Source organism: Dreissena polymorpha, chromosome 11 (assembly GCF_020536995.1).
Source record: "Dreissena polymorpha isolate Duluth1 chromosome 11, UMN_Dpol_1.0, whole genome shotgun sequence".
Taxonomy (NCBI): domain Eukaryota; kingdom Metazoa; phylum Mollusca; class Bivalvia; order Myida; family Dreissenidae; genus Dreissena; species Dreissena polymorpha.
The window spans coordinates 51677133-51699794 of record NC_068365.1 but is presented as its reverse complement, the minus strand read 5'-3'; the positions used below and the strand labels follow the sequence as shown (position 1 = coordinate 51699794).

Sequence of the window (22662 nt, the reverse complement as noted above, 5' to 3'; positions counted from 1 at the left end):
AAGCATTTAGTAATGGCCATGTGTATAATATAATTTGCGAAAATAATCAATACTTTTTTTAACATCGCAAATATATTCCCCACGCGTTTCAAGTGAAATATGTATGGTTTCCTCCAGCAACCAAACGCAATGAAAATGCTTGAGTTAATAGACAATCAAAGATTCCGTGATTCAAACGTTGTGTCCTGCAGAACGAATTATTTTTAACATAATGTTTATTCGATGTAATATATGATTTATTCTTACATCGTTTAATTGTTATTTATGTAAACAAAATATATGGCTTAAATAGATAAATCTATTGATAAATATTTGGATACACAATACATTCTTATTCATTAAGTGTATCGGTAAAACGACAAAAGATTTATTAAAACACAAAGTGGTCGTTTATTTAGGACAATTATTAATCATATGCGCATTGACTGCATATTAATCTAGCTTGCTAATATTACCATTTATATTATAAGATGCTGCTTATGCACCAAAAGCAATCGCAAAAAAGTGGATGCACTAGTGCAGATGATTTACACATTATCGGTTTTAAATATTAATTAGAAACAACCAGTATGCGAACTTGTTCCTTATTAAAAACAATAAAACAGTATTATAAGCCCGGAGATCTTTTACGATTGTTGTGCATGACATACATAACATTTTAAAGGCAACCGTACATATTCTGTGGTTAATTGTCCTGAACAGGGATCGTTTAATATGTTTTGGTCATTACGTTCATACATTAGAATAGTTCATCGTTTATATAAGTACAAATACTATGACCACCGCAATTGCACTATTTGCTAGTGCAGTTTATGAGTATATTTTTTATTTTATCAATTAATCAATGCTAACTATGAGATCCTTTAATTGCAAAACAAGTCTTGACATTTCGCTTTCCCCTGCGAAAAGGAAATCAAAATCATAGATTTACACAGCCAAAACCAAGCTCGTATGAGTTATTTTAAATCCACTGGGAGTAAGTGTATTATGTTCCTTATCAAATATGCGGAAGATACTGCGGTAAAACTGCAGACACGTCTTTCTGCTTATTATCATGGCAGTATGTGTCGCAGAGTTGTTATGTTTTATCAACCAAATAATACTACGACAGAAGTAAATACAATCTGTCAGTATAGTTTTAAATCACAATAATAAACAGTTGCTTAAAACGATTAATCGTGTCATTTCGGCATTCAACCATCCATATATGTATGCGTGTGTGTATGTATTACTGTCATTAACTGTTTTGTTTACTTTTCTTATATTTGTGTGCTGTCAGGTAAAAGTTCAAAGATGACTAAAACGTGTTCTTTGTACGAAAGTGTAACAAATGCTTCAATGTTGGAGGTTCGTGTTTTTTTAATAGCTTGTAGTGCTGGGTTAATATATTCTACTTCTCGTGCGCCGTAGAAAAACTGCTATTGCGTAATGTAAAATAGTTTAATTATATGTATGAAGCATACATAACAACTTATACAATATATCTCGTAGTGAAGGAGTGCGAATAAGATATGTGCTTGTTTCATGTACGAATTTGCTGGACAGAATCAAACGATAAACTCAAATGTGATATGCATTTTTGTCAAACCCCACATGCAGCTGTTTTCTCAGAACTTTCAATAATTACATGCAGAAAATCAGGCTTTTCATGTCAATGCAGCCAATCAAACATAGGAATGTATTAACGGCTTTACAGTTATTCATTCTGATATCAAACAATGTGCAGACAAAGCTTGCATGCTGTATCGGGATTGAGATGGGGTTTTTATAATGTGGAATGTGGATACATTTTATTCATTTTATTAACACCCATTAATATATACTATTATACAATTGGTAGTTTGTTTGATTCGTAATTGCAAATGTGTTGCTATACAGGGTTGTCATGACAAAGGTCTAACCCGCTTATAGATACTCATTACAAATAACAAGGGAACACTGGATTTCCCCTAATCGCGAGTCGTGACACTACGCTGAACACTTTGCTACAGAAATCTACTAAGGAAGAACTACAAGGAACATAATTTCAGAAGAGAATTCTACTAGATAAAACTATTTATTAGACCGATTAATTTTAAAAAGAGTTGTATACAAACGTCAATTTATGTTTGAAACTGATGCTAGTAAGGCATATATATGACTTCTATACATGTAGCCAAACATTGAACGTGGATTTTATGCCGTAATTTAAAAGCGATGTCACGATGACCAGTAACAAAATCCGTTATCATTAAAGGTGCAGTACTGTTAAATTGAATTACCAATAAAACAAGCTGTGCGAATTGAACCTGTTAGAACCAAACCAACAAGCATGTGTTTTTAATTAAGTCAGTATCATATCCTTTTAATAAAAACGAGTTAATTAAATTAAAATTCTTAATAAAAACATTTGCTTTAAGATATTTATATTTGCGAATACGCTTCAAAACATGTCCATAACATGATGGGTGGGGAATTCCATTAGTTAAATGCCATTTTAAAGACACACTTTATGTTGAAATTAAATCACAATACTTTGAGTGAAATTTAGCGAATTTACGTCGTAGATTATGATACAAAAAGCCTACTGTTAGCAATTTCTTCGTTAAGTCTATAGACACGCGCGTTAATTACTTTATCTAATATATCTTGAAGCAGTATACACGAAACAAAAAAAAACCGGTGTAAAATATCCATTTCGATTCTAAAGCTGGTGTAACTACACGTAGAAGGCGTAAATATAATGACAACACAGAATAATGAGAAACCGAACTATCATCGGAAACAAAACATGTGAGCATTTGTTAACTAATTTACTTTGAAAAACCACTCCTCTTGGTATAGCATCAATACAGCGGGCGTTTATCTGTAATACCTATTGGTGAAGGCTAGGCATTTCAAGGCAATCGTATCAAAAGGAAGATGTCATCAGTGCAACGCAGGGGCTTAACCCGATCTAAAACGCGGACCTTGTCTTTAATGTTCCACAAGGAAACGTTGAGAATGTAGATCTGATAATGTTTGTGATTGACTATGGCAAGTTAATTCTGTTCCATGTTAACGGATTGCATATGCTATTCAGCTAATATATTTCGTTATTTTTTCCGCATTAATACAGTTGTCCTTAGTTGGTTCTATTCACATACACATATGCATTGTGTATCGTGTTATTTCTTAAAATTTGACCCAGCATGTGTAGGAATATAACAAGATATATACATTTCCAGAAAGGAAATGTTCGTTCATTTATTAGTTGAATAAGACCGGGTTCATGAAAATCGCTGAAAAATTGATGAAGTATTGGCTGTTCAAAACGATGCACCCCGTTTTCGGGTGATTTCGAGTTGGATACCTTGTTATATAATATATAATTGATAGTGAAAGTTTTTTTCAGAAAAGTATATTTTTCGTTATAATATGATAATTTATCATTTAAAATGATGTTTCCACTAATTAATATCATAGCCACACGCTAACCACATGTGGTTCTATTGAGGTCATAAGCAGGTGAACATTCAGTAAGCTAAAAAACACTGGATAAAAGAAAATTACCAATATACAGAACAAATAACACAATGTCTCTACATGACAGAATGAAAAAGCACAGTTCACCGTCAGAGTGATTAATAAACCTGACAACTATAAAGGACAAATGTACAGAACGAAACGATTTACTTATAGTTTTGCAATTATGCATTACTTTTTTTCTAACTCAAAGAAAGATGTATGCAACAAACATAATGCCTTTATTAAAACAATAGATTAATACATATAACATAATGACAAGTGGAATTGACATAAAACATACATCAAATGACGTCATTTCAACAAACGTGACAGACGCTCTAACCATTATAAAAATTGCATCGTTCGGAATGGTCTTTAAAAACAACAAAACACTGTTAGTACAAATAAAGTAACAATTGCGTATAACATAATAACACGTGTAAAGAACAAAACTATGTATGTAACGTTTCGTAATGACACCATTTAAGCAACACAGAAACATATTTTCAAGTACGCATAATTTCTAAGCAAATGAAGCTTACTGGTGAGTATTTCTCCGACAAAATATGGGTTTCTTTTAATGGAATTCTTTTGAACATGCGCGTGCTTATACTATCCCCTGCGCGGAGGTCACGTTTCATTGCGACGAATTTGTTAACATGGCAATTTGTTTACTATAATACTTGCCTTCAACGAATTGCTGATGCAAACTTCAAGAATAGCGCCTGTAAGTATGTGAAGCAGCAAATTGTGTTTAAGCGTTACAATATACGAACTTAATGGAAGGTCCGGTAAATACTGCTGTCCTACAAATACTCGCTGATCAGTTCATACTCCTCCTATGATTTGTCCTTTATCGGTAACGTAGCAATTGACAAACAAATCATCATTAGTCATCCGTATACCTTTTTTACCCTTGTTTAACTAAATTTAATAAACTGACTTTTTTGTGGCTTGTAACGCCAGGAGCAAAAGTGTTGATTCATTAAAGAGCGAGTGTACAATGACTTTTTTTAAATCGACGCACGAGCATTATTTATCGTGTGTTTCCATGATGTTTAATCTTTTCCCGAGGCTCAACATTTAAATGATCAAAGCGAGATATCCACAATTGTGTTCAGATATGTATCGACTATATAATTAATTTCAATCATTTAAACAAAACCAGACAGCCCATACTAGTTGAATAAAACAAAAGGGAATCTCACGTCCACAAAACGTGTAAGCGTTTGCTAGAAAGCACAAAGTATTCACTTAACTTCTTGAGATCAAATATCGATTTACAAAAAGAAAATTGATCACAAAGACAACATGACCAGCAGTTAGTAGCATAAATAATGTTAAAATCAAATGAAATCACCTGTGTCAAATTGCGAATGCAAACAAACCATGTTTGGTGGAGTCGAACTGTTTCAGACTCGCGCGCTAGAGCTTGCTTTTAAGTGTTTGTTTTAGACTTTACTGAAAGAGCTACTGTTGTGCCCACAATAGTGTGCATGCCATTGTCTATGATTAAGTTTTGCCTGTTGAAAAAGTATGATTTTAGTTATATTCGTTGGACTGTTGTGTTTGGAACAGCGTTAAATTTGTCACACCGATACTCCAAAAAATACTTCTGAATCGCGATTTAAATACGTCTTATACGTCTAAATTTACAATGGAGGCACACACTTAAAAAAGTCAATTTTGATTAAAAACAACAAACATGTTAAAGGGACTGTCCAATGGATTATTTTCCTGAATTTAGCAGGCTATTATTTTGATATTAATTAATAACATTCGTTAATTTGAACCATATCCAACTCAACCTTTTGCTAAAAACTACAAAACTAAAGAGCAACATCCAAATTGTATTACGACTTTTGCGTCTACCTTTGGAAATCCCTTTCTATTTGTATTTCGCGCTTCGTGTCACGTGATTCAGACACAAACAAACAAAATGGCGAAGGCTTCGAAATCTACAATGAGCGCACCAGTAAGAAAATATGTTTTTTTGATTTAATAAAATATAATATATTAAGATTCCGATCTTATTTTATTTAATTCAACAAGATGAGTTTATCCGCCGTTGAATGTTAGCGGATTGTTGGTGTTTACCTTGCAATTCGACGCTTAATGTCGCTGGTTTACAAATTAGACGATAGTAGACGATTCCAATGCATGAAAATGAGAATCAATTTAACGTATTTTGATTTTATGATTTTCTCGTTTTGACTTTTGAATTTTGTGTAGTCTATTTTGCAATGTACGTTTTTCATTAACTTTTAAATTTTGCTAATAGAAGCCAGTGGATTCTTCCACAGAAAATTCGTACCCAGATCCTAAAGCACAAATAAGTCAGTGTATTTTTTTATGTTTTTTTATTTAGGCCAAAACAGAGGGAGAGATGAGAAGAAGTAAACGCGTGAGACAGCCATCTAAGAGAATGCTGTTGTATTCTCAGAACACAGATTCAGTAAGTTTATTTTAATGCTCTTGTGTGTACACATTTTAATTATGTGCCAGTTATTCGATAAATTCTCCCACCTGGTCAACCAGAGGGGTATAGTGAATTATGTATATCTATTTGTGACCAGCCGAACTAAGAAGAAATAATAATATCACCCTTGTCCGCTCTGTGTTGATAAATGCAGGTTTGACTATAACCCATTATGATTTACAAGTTAGAACTATTATTGTAAAGGCCTGAGAGTTGAACAGTGACCTTGGCTTAGAATAGTAGGACTTTTTGCTTTTCTTCACAATATTTAGGTCCGAAATCTGTGGATGTAGGCTGTGGTTGCAAATAATATGTAGTAAATCAAGAAATGCACTATAACTCATGTGATTAGGTCATGACATTGACATCATGATTTTGTCATTTTAGGGTTACTCTTTTTGCTATTATTTATTAGATTTTCTGCATTACTTGGTTTTTATCAAATGCATGATGTTTTATTTGTTACACTCAGGATTCAAGTCTACCGAAGAGTTAAGGAAAACGTCCTGCCAGAAAGATCCAGAAAGTTGATACATTAGCAACAATAACTAAGGGGACACTGGAACGCCATAGCACGTCTGACAATGTAAGACTTGCTTTTATTTGATTATAAGTGCAGTTTGTAAGTTATGTTTTATACTTATCATTCTAACATTTAACCTCATCTTTTAAGTGATTCACCTGGAACTAAAACATGTGGGTGCTTAGATTAGATTTTGTTTATTTCAACATAACACTTTTATAAATGATCACAGCAGAATATTTGCACTAATTATACTTCATATCCTTATAAGGTTTTCTTGGAAATACAAACTTGTAACAAACTTTCACTAGCTGATAAAGTTGGAAGTCCAAACTTCTACATCTTTTTCTGATGAGGTGTTATTTATTTATATCTTATTACTTGGCTATTTATATTTGTTGCATTGCAATACATGTGTATGTAACTCTCCTGGATGTTGTGCATTATTTATATTTAGGAACCTGTACTGGCTTTTGTTCCTTCAAGTTCTGATGAGTCTGAAGGAGAACCACTCAGTGAGAGAGAGGTAACTTAAATTATTTGAATTACAATTATTTATAAAATCATAATTTTACTGTTAACTCTCTGTGTTTTAGAGAAACATATATGCATAGTACTGAAAATGTTTCTTCGCGAATAATCAATAGATTGGTTTGGCTGTTTTAAATCCTAAAAAGTCAGTTCATGCATTATTATAAGTGTCAGTGCTGTTTAAAATGCATCTTTCATTGTTTTCGCTCTTTCGTTTGTCCGTTCATTCATTTACAGTATTATATGAGAACACATTCTATGCAGCCCATATGATATCATTATGAAGTTACTCGTAAGATAAACGTGAAACAACAACATACCTAAAATGCATACCTTACATCTTTGTATATGTTTGGACATGCTTATTGAAATATAATCATGTATTTTTTTCAAACATGTCATATTAAATCTTTTTTAGGATGATTTAAGAACCAAACGAAAGGGAAGGAAAAGAGGAAGTAAGAAAGTGAAAAGGCGCTGTTATGACCATGAATAACAAGAAAGAATTCTTAAATATAGAAAAGAACAAGAACGAAAATCTAAGGTTTGTTTTTCGTGTTTGTTGAAAATATAGACAGAAGAATTCTAGTTTAAAGCTTATAACAGATTAATAAGCATGCATGTAGATTGGAATAATAACAATACATAATTAAACAATCATTTGATCATTATGTCTCCCCCGTTCTTGCCCTCAAGTAAGGGCCACTTTGGCAAGGTTGCACTGTATTAAGTATAATTTCAGTATCACTAAACTCATTTCCAATAATGTTATATGCCAAATAGTTATTTGTTCACCATAAATTCTGCTCCTTACACCTAGTTTGTTTGAGACTCTAATAGAAAACTGGCCAATTTGTTCATGAAGAACTTTGCGAGGGAGACTTATTTTTTCACACAAAAAACTGCAAGTTATTGTTGTGTTCACTTCCCTAAAAATTTTCTGTGACAATGTAGGTTTTTATTTAAACATTGTCAAAAACAAACCTTTTTTGCACCGACTCACTAGAATTTGCTTAAATATCATTTAGTGCTGTTTTTTTAAATCTTGATATCAAGTCAATACTTAATTGAGGGTAAATTCTGAAATAATCATAAGTTTATTTCATGTGGTCATATTTTTACCCTGAGGATTTTATAATTGAATTTCAGTGACAGTTATGCACTAGTTATTAATATCCAAACTCTCAAGATCAGTTAATGTTTAGGGTTAATTGATTACTTCTTTGTGATACTGATTCTTGAATTTGGTATTGAGTTTAACTGTGTACTTTCAGGAAATAATTGCAAGTCTTAAGACACCGAAAGGAAAGTATTTTTGAAAGAGGTTTGTGAGAACCAACCGAGTTTCATAATAGATATTGCTAGAATTTTATCAAAAAGGAAAGAGAAAAAGGACCAAGACCCTCGTGTCCAGTCCGGAGTGGTGCTCTTGTCACAGATGCCCACAATACGAGAGAGTGGAAGATCGAGTTTGCTGTGGGATGGTCCCAGAATTATGCTCAAGTCACAGACCTGTGAGTAAGATTCATGTATTATGTGTTTCTGTAACTGAATATCTTAAGCTTTGCAGCGTCATATTGTGTTATAACAAGGACTAAGAAATGGGTCAATAATGTTTTACCATGCAAACCTATAAAATATCCCATCTTAAAAATTAATCCTGCTATAAAGGCAATTTTGTCATGTGGGAAAATCATTTACTGAATCATTATTGGTTTATTAAAATGAATATCAGCTAATGCCAACAAAGATGCTAAGTTCTAAGACATTGTGTAGTTGTTTGTCATCTTGCTATTTTATTCAATACAATTTATGTTTTTACATGAGTAAAGAAAAGATAACTCTTTTTTTTGCTTAAAAATTGTTAAGTTTGCATACCATTTCAATATTTTGTACTCCATTGATCCATTGCATTGATACCATCAACACCTTTCCACCCCTTTATATGAGTCGCGTCCTTAGAAAACTGGGCATAATGCATGTGCGTAAAGTGTCGTCCCAGCTTAGCCTGTGCAGTCTGTACAGGCTAATCAGGGACGACACTTTCCGCCTAAATGGGATTTTTGCTTAGAAGAGACATTTTAACGAAAAATGTCATAAAAGCGGAAGGTGTTGCCCCTGATGAGCCTGTGTGGACTGCACAGGCTAATCTGGGACGACACTTTACGCACATGCATTATGTCCAGTTTTCTCAGAACAAGGCTCATATAATCTAGTGTGCTGTCTCACTGACTGCTGATTGGAGTTACATTTGCAAGAAGTTTATAGTAAAATCTGTTACAATTTCTTTGTAGGAGATGACTCTATCGGTGCTGGATAGGATGACCCTCTACAGTCAGCAGCAGTATCAACAAGATGTGTTTTCCTTTTATGCAGAGACACCATAAGATGTCAATAAATCTTTCAGACATGCTGCATACAGACAATTTACCATCTTAATGCATGGGAAACTGACTGCTGGAGACAGAATAACTGTCCCAGCATGTTGTGTTAAATTAATAAGGGAGAATTTTCCTAGTCCTTAAGGCCAGTATACAGGCTTCGTACCAGGTGAAGGCCCAGTGTTCTAATAAATTTGCATATTTATGCCCCCCTTCGAAGAAGAGGGGGCATATAGTTTTGCACATGTCGGTCCGTCCACCAGATGGTTTCGGGATAACTTAAGAACGCTTAGGCCTAGGATCATGAAACTTCATAAGTACATTGATCATGACTGGTAAATAACCCCTATTGATTTTCAGGTCACTAGGTCAAAGGTCAGTGACTCGAAACAGTAAAGCGGTTTCCGGATGATAACTCTAGAATGCTTACGCCTAGGATCTTGAAACTTCATAGGTACATTGATCACGACTGGCAGATGACCCCTTTAGATTTTCCGGTCACAAAGTCAAAGGTCAAGGTCACAGTGACTCAAAACAATAAAATGGTTTCCAGCTGATAACTCTAGAATGCTTACGCCTTTTGGTCATGAAACTTCATAGCTACATTGATAATGACTGGCAGATGACCCCTTTTGATTTTCAGGTCACTAGGTCAAGGTCACAGTGACTCGAAATAGTAAAATGGTTTCCTGATAACTCAAGAATAATTAGGCCTAGGATCAGGAAACTTCATAGGTACCTTGATAATGACTGACAGATGACCCCTATTAATTTTCAGGGCACTATGTCAAAGGTCAAGGTCACAGTGACAAAAAACGTATTCACACAATGGCTGCCACTACAACTGACAGCCTATATGGGGGGCATGCATGTTTTACAAACAGCCCTTGTTGCTATTCTTTTTCATTTATCAGACATAGAACTTTTCTTAGTTTTGATTATTTTTTGTTCTGGCTCCTTTTTTGAAACATTTATATTTATGCAAATCATTTGAGTTATGCTTAATCATTTGGATTTTTCAGTTCTATGCATTTTGTTTTGAAATACCAATTTGTGTGAAATGTGCTAGTTTATTATTAAAACTTGCACAGCAGTTTTTACATTTGTATGCTTACTTTGGTGTCATTTGAATGAAATGCCACAAGTACTCTGGATTGTAAGATGAAAGAAATAAAAGAAGCAATGACATATTTCTTAAGAATACTATGTAAATAAACTAATTGAATATCAAAATTCATTTCTTGTATATTTATTTTATTTTCTTGTTTGAACTTAATAGTTTGATTTTTACACTTTTTAGCTCACCTGAACACAATGTGCTCATGGTGAGCTTTTGTGATCGCCTTTTGTCCGTCGTGCGGCGTCTACATTTGCCTTGTTAACACTCTACAGCCGTACAGGCCACATTTATTGCCCAGTCTAAAGATTGGTCTCAAGGATAATTTGGATGAGTTCAAAAATGGTAACGTTTGCTTGAAAAGACCGTTCATAAAAAACAGTCAATAGTGTATTACCTGTTTTTATTTTTATTTTTTATATCTTTTGCTTTTATTCAATTTTAAGTTTGCATTTTGATTTTTTTGTTATGCCCACCTTCGAAGAAGAGGAGGTATGTTGTTCGCTCATGTCGGTCGGTCGGTCCGTCCGTCCACCGAATGGTTTCCGGATTATAACTCGAGAACGCTTACGCCTAGGATCATGAAACTTCATAGGTACATTGATCATGACTGGCAGATGACCCCTATTGATTTTTAGGTCACTAGGTCAAAGGTCAAGGTTACGGTGACTCGCACAGAAAAATTGGTTTCCGGATGATAACTCAAGAACGCTTAAGCCTAGGATCATGAAACTTCATAGGTACATTGATCATGACTCGCAGATGACCCCTATTGATTTTCAGGTCACTAGGTCCAAGGTCAAGGTGACTCGACACAGTAAAATAGTTTCCGGATGATAACTCAAGAAAGCTTACGCCTAGGATCATGAAACTTCATAGATTCATTGATCACGACTCGCAGATGACCCCTATTGATTTTCAGGTCACTAGGTCAAAGGTCAAGGTCACAGTGACAAAAAACGTATTCACACAATGGCTGCCACTACAACTGACAGCCCATATGAGGGGCATGCATGTTTTACATACAGCCCTTGTTTATTTTTATTTTGAGTCATTTTGTTTCACACTTGATATTTTGTTAGATTAGGTTTCTTAAAATACATTTCAAACATGACATATGCTAATGCATGAATAAACATTTTGAAATCAATAAAAAAGCAACAAGTTGCTGTTGAAATTTAAAAAAATAGTATCTTATTATTGTTCAACCATGTTTTGTTTATTGTGTGCTTACTTTATGTAGTAACCTGTGCAGACCGTCTACATTTTAGCTCAGCCGAGTTTTTCCTATCTATTAAATTGATATACAATTGAGGTATTTTATTCAGTGTGATATGAACTTGATCCATGCATTGAAGTTTAATTTTTTTTTACAAATTTTGTATCATATTCATCTGGTGTCAGAAAATGGATCGAACTAAATACATGCACATACAAATGTGACAGGAGTTGAGAACTCATTGAAGTTGGTTCGAGTGTATGATGCTGGCATTTAATTATTTAGGTGATTTGCATTTCAAATGAGTATGGCCATTAAAAAGTATTAAATGTTGATGTGTAAATAGAACACTGAGGCATATCTGGATACACTATCACATTCATAGTATCGATAATTAAAGAGGAAACTACTCTCGAGGTCAATTATAAGAGGCTTAGAGACATTGACTACAATGGTTTATTAAATACAGGTAATACAGAAGACAATGCAAAACACATATCGATAATCAAACAAAAAACTAAACATTTTGTAAGAAAAATTGTGTTCTTTACATGTGTAACAAGAAACCGGTGTGACTGGTGATGCTCCCCAAAAGTTTTTTTTTGTCACAATATTGCACTACATATTCAGATAAAAGGAAACGTCTTAAGGGGCATAACTTTGGACAAAATTATACGATGGATGGATTAAAGCTTCATTGAATTCCGGTCAGTAGTTGGGGAGAAATAGCCCGGACAAGAATTGCACTATATGTACAGTTTATAGAAAATTTCAAAAGGCCATAACTCTGTGAAAAATCATCCGACCAGAACCGGCTGATAATATGCACATCTCCTGTTGGTAGTGAAGCTTCCCATCAAGTTTCATTGAATTACTGTAATAAGTTGCTGAGAAATAGCTCGGACAAGCATTGCACTATATGTACAATGGAAAATTTCAAAGGGTCATAACTCTGTGAAAAATCATCCAACGAGAACTGGCTGATAAATTGCACATCTCCTCTTGGTAGTGAAGCTTTCCATAAAGTTTCATTGAATTCCAGTCATTAGTTGCTGAGAAATAGCCCGGACAAGAATTGCTCTATATGTACAATGGAAAATTTCAAAGGGCCATAACTCTGTGAAAAATCATCTGAAGAGAACAGGCTGATAATATGCACATCTCCTCTTGGTAGTGAAGCTTCCCATAAAGTTTCATTGAATTCCAGTCATTACTTTCTGAGAAATAGCCTGGACAAAAATTGTGCACAGACGGACACATGGACGGACAGACGAAGCGGCGACTATATGCCCCCCCAAAATAAATTTTGGGGGAGCATAAAAATGTATTGATAAAAATCGCCATAATATAACATAAAACACATATTTTATGCTAAATTCAATATTAAAACTTCCTAAAAAATGTAATTGCATTGTACAACCAAGAGCATTCATTATTTATAACATAATGTAAGATTGTACATTTTCAAAACACTTCTAAAATTATATTAACACTAAAGATGTGAAACTTAATAGTTATCTAACAAAGATAACTTCTGCGTCAACTTCAAATGAATATCAAACACGTCTTGGGCAACAATTCATTTTTTCGCTTTTCTCAATCTAGAGACATGCTGATCTCTAAGTATTGATGTAGGTGGAGGGGTGACAGGGGCTATAGTTGACCTAAATCTTTTGGAGTCTTCAGGCAGCTGTTCACATTTGCCACTTATTCTTTTCTTGCCTATGGTGAATTCATTTATAACTTCAGTGATCAAACCGGTTATGTATGTTTTTTTCACAGGCCTTGAGCTCCTATTACAAGCAGCTTTTGAGTACACTTTTTTTCTCCTGAAAGATTGTTTTATAACTGACATGATGTTTGAAAAAATGAAATGACAATTGCTAAAACAAAACAAAAGAATAAAGATCTATAGACAATATATATGCCATAATATAAATTTACTGATTCAGTGCATACTATGCTACAGTAGTTCTTTTATGACAGGAGCATTGTTTGCAAAATGTATACTTATTATTCATATCACATGAATGTGTCAAATTTGAGCTTAAATACATTATGTTTGTAAATTCAATTTAATTGTTAATAATAAAAACTTTCAATAAGTAAACATAAATCTGTAAATTGATCCTTACAATTTAAAATTTAATAAAAACAGGAAATGTGTTTGTCAGAAACACTATCTCCCCTACTTCGCCACTTTGATTTATTTTATTTTATCATTTGGTAGGTTCAGATGAACTCTTTAAAGCTTATTACTTCTCTTGAATTTGTTTTTTTTACCTTTGACCTTGAAGGATTATCTTGACCTTGACCTTTCACCACTCAAAATGTGCAGCTCCATGAGATACACATGCATGCCAAATATGAAGTTACTATTTCAATATTTCAAAAGTTATGGCAAAATGTTAAAGTTTGACGCAAACAAACACACAAACAAACAAACCAACATACAGGGCGAAAACAATAATATAAATACCTCTCATTTCCTTCTTTGTCCAACAAAACAGGACGATTCAAGTGTTTTGAATAATCTATTGCTGCTAACTGACACCTGCATCTATAAACAGCATAGCTGAAAAAAAATAATTTTAGAAATGAAACTCAGAAAATATCATGCAACTCATCATGTGAAAATCTGCCTTTAGGACTTTGATGATGTTACACTAGATATGAACTAATTCAACACCAATGACTTGACATTTTCATAATCAGAATTCATTTCTTGATTAACTACTAGTTGTTTAAACATCCTGTGAACAAATACAAAAATCCTGTTCATAAATAATTTTACTATCACATGATGAAACAAGAGCACCGCGTTACGGGTGCCACGCTAGGCTTCGAAAGCTTGTCATAATTTTTTTTTAGAGGTCACAGGGACATTGACCTTTGACCTAATGACCGAAAAATGGGTGTGGCGTGTAGAACTCATCAAGGTGAATCCACATATGAAGTTTCAAAGTTGTAGGTGGAAGCACTTTGATTGTAGAGCAAAATGTAAAAGTTTTAGCACGACGCCGGCGGACAACACGACAACGAGCAGCTGGCTGACGACACAACAACGACGAGCTGGCTATGACAATACCTCGGGTTTTCTCCGAAAACAGCCGAGCTTAAAATATATTCATATTTTAGTCATTCAGGCAGTTTATTACGAGACTTATCACAAAGGGTACATCATTTTTACACTATTAAAATGTAAATTCTCAAAAATAAAGAGCATATATTCCTTTGTTCAATGAATGAGCATGTGTTCATAAAATAAAAAAGAAACACTTTAACAAGTGTTTTTTTTTTAAACATTTAACTTTTTATTTACCTGAGAGCATTTCGCTTTGGTTTGGAGCGTACATCAAAAGATGATTGTTGAAGCTCTCTAGTTCATAAGTAGTTCTGAAATTTAAAAGCATTGTACATTTCTAAAACAAATCTTTTATAATTATAAGGATTTGTGTGTGTGTAAGTCAAATCGTGTTCATTATGTAGCAAAATAATTACGGGAATTTATAGAAAAGTAGCTATGAAACACAAACTGAAAATGAAGAAGACTTACGCATCGATCAATATTTCCATCATTTTCTCGTCCTTTTCAATCCCAGTAGCTTCTTTAACTCTTCTCCATCGATCACACTGAATACCAATGTCTATTATCCTTTCCCTTTTATTACGCCTGTACCTTGCATCTCTTGTTATTTTTAGTCTTAGCGCTAGCACTTGTTTTTGTCCGAACCATCTTGAATTCTGATGGCTTTCAGTTTTCGACCGCATATTCGTATTTGTGAAAAGTAATTTTCCAATAAAAATATTGATTTAAATATGAATTATATTTTATTGGTTTATCAAAAATATTCAATGAAAATCAATTATTTGCTCAACAAGCTAAATCTCTTTCTTTAGAAATAATGTTATTTCTATGCCAAAAATAAATGACAGTACCATGTACCACGTGACTTGTCAGCTGATTTTCAGCTACATTTATTTTTAGGTCAAAAACGTCGAGCGGCGTTTTTGAAATATAATATGGAATTCCCATCCGCTTGGGCTTATGTGTTGGTTTGTGTTATACTTCCTTTAGTCTGCTTTGAGTTTTTATATCCTTAAATCAAAGGCGATAATCGTTTTTAATATCTAAAACAATAATTTTATGTTTTGTTCAGACCATAATCCATTGGAGAGTCCCTTTAACATCAATTCTATATATCTATGTTCGAGTTGTGATCGGAAGTAATTATACGAAGTGAATAGGAAACCACATGTAAACTGCGTCAACATTTTCAACAAACGAGCTTATATGCAATTTTATTATTACATGCATCATTAAATATCAAGGCGTTTTATGTCAGAATCTTTCGTGACGTACGAATGTCAAGGGCAGTAGGATCATGAAGAAGGAAACATTTTCGTATAAAAACACATGTTATCCAGTCAACCAGTCAACCACGAGCCGATGTATCATGAAGTCTCTCAGAAAACGTTAATGGTGTGAATCTGGTTGTGTACAGTAAGATCCACACAAAAATAACATTTCTTTCAGTTACTATATATACAAACCGACGATGAATATATTAGAATCGGTATTGAACACGAGTTAAATAGATCCAATTACAATCACTGAAGTGTAATGACTCAATAAACTAATGAAACACAAGCATGAGTAGGGTCAAATACATTTATACAATCGAAACAACTAATTGATATTATTATTTACAAATGATCTGGTAATTTATGCAAGTTATATTTTGATTGTAATTATAAGGTCTTATTACGAGATTAAAACGCTGATATGCATAATAACACCCATATTAAATATAGTAGTGAGAATGAAATGGAGTTCATACAACTTATCAATTCAATAAACAATTATGTGCCATAACAACTAATGCAGTCAAGTTATCTACGTTTAGTTCCACAAGAAGGTTTTAGATCCGACGTCAAGTATGAGGTTGGAATCACGAAATATATACTAGCTATAGGTGTGAATAGTGTAAGTGCATACCCATTATGCACGGTGTAAAAAAGAAAATAAAACAAACAAAGCAAGACTTGAAAACGAAGGAAGTTTTCTCATAGGATTAACCGCCTATGATCCACATATAAATGAATGTTCATGCAACCATGTAATTCAATATAGTTGATATTTTTATGCAAAATGGATTAACCAGTTGTATCTGATATATTTGTTCATATGTTTTTAATTAATCCCGTTATCATATATGTGTCACATTAAGTATTGGTAGAGTAGAGCATAGTATGGTTTGAACTTCATCAATTTTATTTGTTTGACATCTACGTTCGTTAACGTATTAGTTTTCTAAACAGTATTATCCAGAACAACCTATTATGCATGCACAAAATAAAATAAATACGTTAATAAAAAATTCATAGAATGGGGGGGGGGAAATGCGATGATGAGCATCAATTTGGAACGCGATGGAACACCATTAAACCATGTTTGCCAAGAATGCATTATTTAATGTGGTCGTTCTTTTTGAGAGATCCGTCAATATTTTCCTTAAAAGTAAATGTATCTGAATCAGTTGTGAATTCGATGAATCAACCGTCATTCACAGACTGATGACAACTTTAAAGCAACTCAGAAGATGAAAGTTCAGATAAAAACATAAATACTCGTACGCATTTATACGATTCTCGGAAATATTGATAATGCTTCCTGTGGTTATGTCATTGGTTATGCCATTTCTTGAGCATTAGTTCGAGGAAATATCACTTGCGGAATGCGACGAGGAAGTCTATCTAATTCATGTACACATGTTTTTACTTATTAATGTCAAATATTCTATTATTTATTCCAATAAGTTAAACGTCATAATCAGACGAACGGCTTAAAACTGAAGTATTGTCATGGAAACAATAAGAAATTAGAACAAAGAGCGAAAACGTGCGTGTTAGTGTAGCTGTTTATTTGACTTCGCATAAGAGTCTTATACTGCAAACTGATCGCGCATGGTAACATATCTTCTGATCACTTGAGATCGTTTTAAATGTAATGTGTCTTATACGAATAGAATGCAGACATTTCAGTATTGCAATTAATACTTGCCTTGTAATTAACCATTATTAACTATAACTCCTGCATTGTACTTACCGCTTTGAAGAGAACATAAAATTCATTATACTTTTACGAGCCTTTAACATAATTAATACAGCATGGATCAAAAGGTATCATTTCAAAAACATTAAAATACTTCATAAATTAGCCCTTTAAATTGTTTATAACCTGAAAGTGTGATTTCTTAAAATAACAAGAATTCTAATGTTCAACAATCTAAATGATTGTATATGCGTTTGTGAATATACAATTCATATTCGTGCAGTACAATTACTGTATGCTAGTTGTCTTAATAAGTATAATGGACATTGTTCATTGCAAATGTTTATTTGTTGCAACCATATTCTAATTATGGCAAAACGTTGCGTTATGATTTTTAAAACCAGATTCTCTATTGTATGCATATTAATCTACTGAAAATCTCAGTGTCAGCTAATGTAATGTTTAAAACGTATATGAAAGATGAAAAGCACGAATGTGTGATATACTATGTCATATGTGGTCGGATGTCGAATGCATTTCTGGAAAGCTTAAGCATTACTCACATATTGAAAATATGTTGACTCATAACTGATAAATGTATGCCTTAGAATATAAACATGCCACTTTAGCAATCTTTGTGAAACAGAACATACGATTGACACAGTATTATTGACGATGTAACTTATGACATGCATTTGCACATTGCTTTTGTATGTAATCCTCAAACACGGTCTCACTTAAAGGGGCCTTTTGGTAGATTGACAAAATAAAAAAAACTATTTCAGATTCGCAAATTTTCGCTGTAGCTTTGATATTTGTTAGGAAACAGTAATACTGAACATTTACCATGATCTAAAATATCAATTTTTATTACGATATCTAGCGGATATCGGCCCAATTCAGCATACACACAGTATTTTGGGGTAGACATTTTTGTTTTGGTTATCCTACGGAGAAAGTTGCTGTGAATTTATTCAATAATATCTAGGTTTTCGTACTCCCAAATTTCACATCCGTATGTTAAGAGTGGTAGAATTGTATGGTCAAATCATCAATTTGTAAATCGATGGGAAGGTCACAATTGTTGATTCGTGACAATAAACTAAACATTGATTTATTGGCTAGGGCTATTTAATGTCTTTTACAATTCAAAAATCTTCCAGAAGAAGTGAAAACTACTCCTAAATATTTATATTCTTTCACAGTTTCAATCAGTTGATTGTTAATAAAGAACCTGTATTTGCTTGGTTTATTTGTTTCAAAGACTATAAATTTAGTTTTAGAGTAGTTAATATTCAATTTCCATTCTTGGCAAAAGTTATAAAAAAGTCTAAGGCTATTATTAAAATCCGATTCGGTCTGGCTAAATAATATTGTGTCATCTGCATATAGCAGGACAAGCAACTGCAAAAAGTATGTGGTATCGCCAGAAACAACTTCCATGTCAATTCCTAAACTGTGTAGTTTTAAAAAGTCTTCCAGATCGTTTAAATACATAAAAAAACAGAATGGGGGATAGATTTTAACCTTGGCGAACACCACACGAGCTGTAGAACATAGGGGATTTATTGCCATTTGATGAGACACATGATTTTATATTTTCATACATATTTCTTATAACTTCAAATACTTTTCCTCGTATTCCTAGTTTGAAAATTTTACAACACAAGCCTGCTCTCCAAATTGAGTCGAATGCATCAGAAAAATCGACAAATGAACAAAATAGTCTACGTTTTTCGGATCTTTATTTTTGAATAAATATGTGTAATGCAAGTATATGATCATTTGTTGAATATCCCGCACGAACTCCTGCCTGATTTTCGTTGAGTAAGTTATTTTCACTCAAGAATAAATTAATTTCTTGTTTAATAACAGTGGTGAATAATTTTCCAAGGCAGCTTATAATTGTTATGGGTTGGTAATTACTAGGTTCAGTATTTGATCCTTTGTTTTTTGTAAATCGGTTTTATGGTGTCAATCAGCCAAGTGTCTGGGCATTCACCGGTGTTTAGAATTATGTTAAATAGGTTATAGTACACTGGAAGCATGATATGCGAAGTGCTCTTTATAAATTCATTTAAGATATTGTCGTTTTCGGAAGACGCTTTACCATTTTTAAGTTTAACATCATTTTTTGGCTTTCGTGCGCAGTAATCGGTCTATTTAGGGTTTCAACTGTGTGTATGACGGGTGTGTATGTGTCGTCCATTGCTGGGGGTGTTTCGTTAATATAAGTGGTAGAGTTTATATTTGTGAAAACAATCGTAAATGTTTTCAATGGTTGGGCTTTTATCACTTGTTTTTGTATTAAGGCTATTTAGATATGTCCTGTAGTCCTAAGGCTGATTTGAGATAAGAGTGCGTAATCTTTTTTCCGCAGTATATTTGTGTTTACGGATAAATGTATTAAGCACGTGCTTGTAGTGGCGACTTGCGGTGTTTAACTTGTGTTTGTTTGATTGGATTTGTTTATATAATACGCTTTACGAGGACTATTATATTAATTGCGAGCAGACTGACATTGGGGCCCTAACCATGGTTTGTGCGATATGTTATTTTTAGGGCATGCCATTCTTTTGTGGTTATTATTATAATTATAATCATTGTTATTAGTATGATTATTATTATTGTTATTATTATGAGTGAATGCAGTTTTAGCGGATTCAATGAATAGTTTTGATATTTTATCACTATCGTCGTTTAAATAAGGTTTGATATTATAATTTTGACAATTGTTTAACATATTGGTTAATTTGGCTAATTTTGTTTCATTAAGATTATTGACGAATTCCTGCTGTTTTATCGATTTTCACTTCGAAAACTGGCAGTTATGTTTGCCTTCTTGGTCATGGTCATTTGTAGCTTGTTGTTTTGATTTATGTGATGTTTTTAAAGACATAGATTGCAAGCAGTGACTATCAGAGTATAGCCCGTCTAGTTCAATAATTTCAAATTCTTTAAACTGGTGTACAATTTGGAGTTTTGAAATTATATAATCTATAACCGATGTATTACGAAATGTGAATTTCCCGATAGTAGAGTCTTTACCTTCCCGCCCGTTTAAAATAAATAAATTATTCAGTCTACGTATTTCCAGTAATTTGGTTCCGGGTTTATTTACTTTAGCGCATTGTGATTTGCTAGTAATGGGGATATTCATTTGGTTCAGTAAGTCTACATTGTTTAAGGGGGGAAAATGTACTTTCTTCAAGCTGGAAATGTTCGCATAGAAAATTGTCTATAATCGTGTAATCCGGCAAGTTTGATGTATAGCTATTTGTATCGCCAGTTAGAAAGAGTTTATCATATTGAAGACATTTTGAGGTTATTTCTTTTTCAAGCGAGAATAATTCGTAATCGTTATGGAAACGTGATTTTTCTGGTGGAATATAAATGTTACCAATAATATAACTGTCAACTTCGTCACATATATTTAACCAATATACGTATTTACAATTAGTTTCTATTAACAAAAAAACCCAGACCGCCTGACTTTATTTTGTATTTGTCTTGCCTCGGTTTAGACAAAAAAGAATAATCGGGTACAGAAACAATATCGTACTGGTCAAGTTTGGTTTCCTGGACACATAGTATATTAAACGTATTAACATATTCTACAAAATCGGTAAATCTGGATCTAGTTGTTAGGCCACATACATTTAGGGAGCCAATTTTAAGGATATTTTGCGTTGAAACGTCACTATTACATAGTTTGACACATGGTTTCTTTTTTCAGGAGCGATTTCATTTACGTTCCTATTTCGAAGACTTTGACATGTTCACAGTGCGTTTTATAAGAGGAGCACGGTATCTGGAAACATCGGTCACAAAATGCCACATTCCCCGTGTGTTCCTTAACGATGGACGATTGGGTCTGGTTAAATTTGCTGATAGATGATGCTTTGTCTTCGATGCGAATGGGTGGAGACTTTGGAGACATGCTGGACATGGCTTGGTGAACCTTCATCAAGTAACCCAGCTCGGAATTTGTGACGCCTGCGGGCCTCTTTCCCTTGCTGACAGGTGACGCGGTGCCCGGGTAAGTGTTTGTTGGTCGCTGGGGCTCCGGTTTGGTTTCCTGGTCTGATGCATCCGATGCGCTATCAATGTACTCCTGTACCTGTATGCGCTTGCCCGGCTCAACGCATGGCTCTCTCAATTCATGGGAAATTCCGGATGTGGATTGGTTGTGGCGCTGCTCTAAGCGCGCATTGACCCCTGGTTCCTGTGTGAGCTGATGCGAATCAGAGCCTGCCTTTGCCGCTTCTGGGGGTAGGCACGCCGATAGTTGCTGGAACAGCTGTTCCACATGTGCCGTAACATCGGCTTTTCTGGAACCACGGATATGTCAATCTGGGAAAGTTATTTACTGTTTCTCCATGGATCACCAGCGCAGCAGGGAAAACCAGTTTGACGTACTTAGCACCGTGTTTATCTCGCGCCGCCTTGAACTCTGGCCAAAGCTGCTTACGGGCGTCACTTAGTTCGCGGGGATAGTCACGAGAGATGCCACGTTACAGTTTTGCGTTGTCCATTATGGCATTCACGTCACGCAGGTCTGTGAAGGTGACAAGGATGAACATACAACGTTGAAGTCCTTGGGAGCGGGCGACATGGCGCCGGCCTATCCGACGATCTTCGACAATGCCAACACTTGCAGAGTCCATGCTTAGTTTGTTGTTAATGAACTCGCGTATGATTCGGAGAGGGTCTTCGTTGCCACCGCTTTTAGACTCGGGATGGCCGCTGAATATCAAGTTAGTTCGTAGGAAACGGCCTTCCATGTCAATGCTTTGATACTCTAAAAGCTTCAGACGAGCCTCCGTAATATCGTGAATTGTTTGTGAGCGGATATAGTTTTGGTGAAGACA

The 22662-nt window shown here is 34.2% G+C and overlaps 1 protein-coding gene and 1 long non-coding RNA gene across 3 annotated transcripts in view; one reads left to right on the top strand and one right to left on the bottom strand.

Annotated features, from left to right (window-relative positions):
* LOC127850264 (uncharacterized) overlaps positions 1–22662 on the top strand; it is a 209730-nt gene that overhangs the window by 151396 nt on the left and 35672 nt on the right. The gene's annotated exons all lie outside the window — the stretch shown is intronic.
* Positions 12179–15849, bottom strand: LOC127850265 (uncharacterized). Its single transcript, XR_008035177.1, has 4 exons — positions 15293–15849; positions 15059–15132; positions 14216–14311; positions 12179–13565 (listed from the first exon to the last, which is right to left on the bottom strand). It is a non-coding gene; the product is annotated as an uncharacterized LOC127850265 (long non-coding RNA).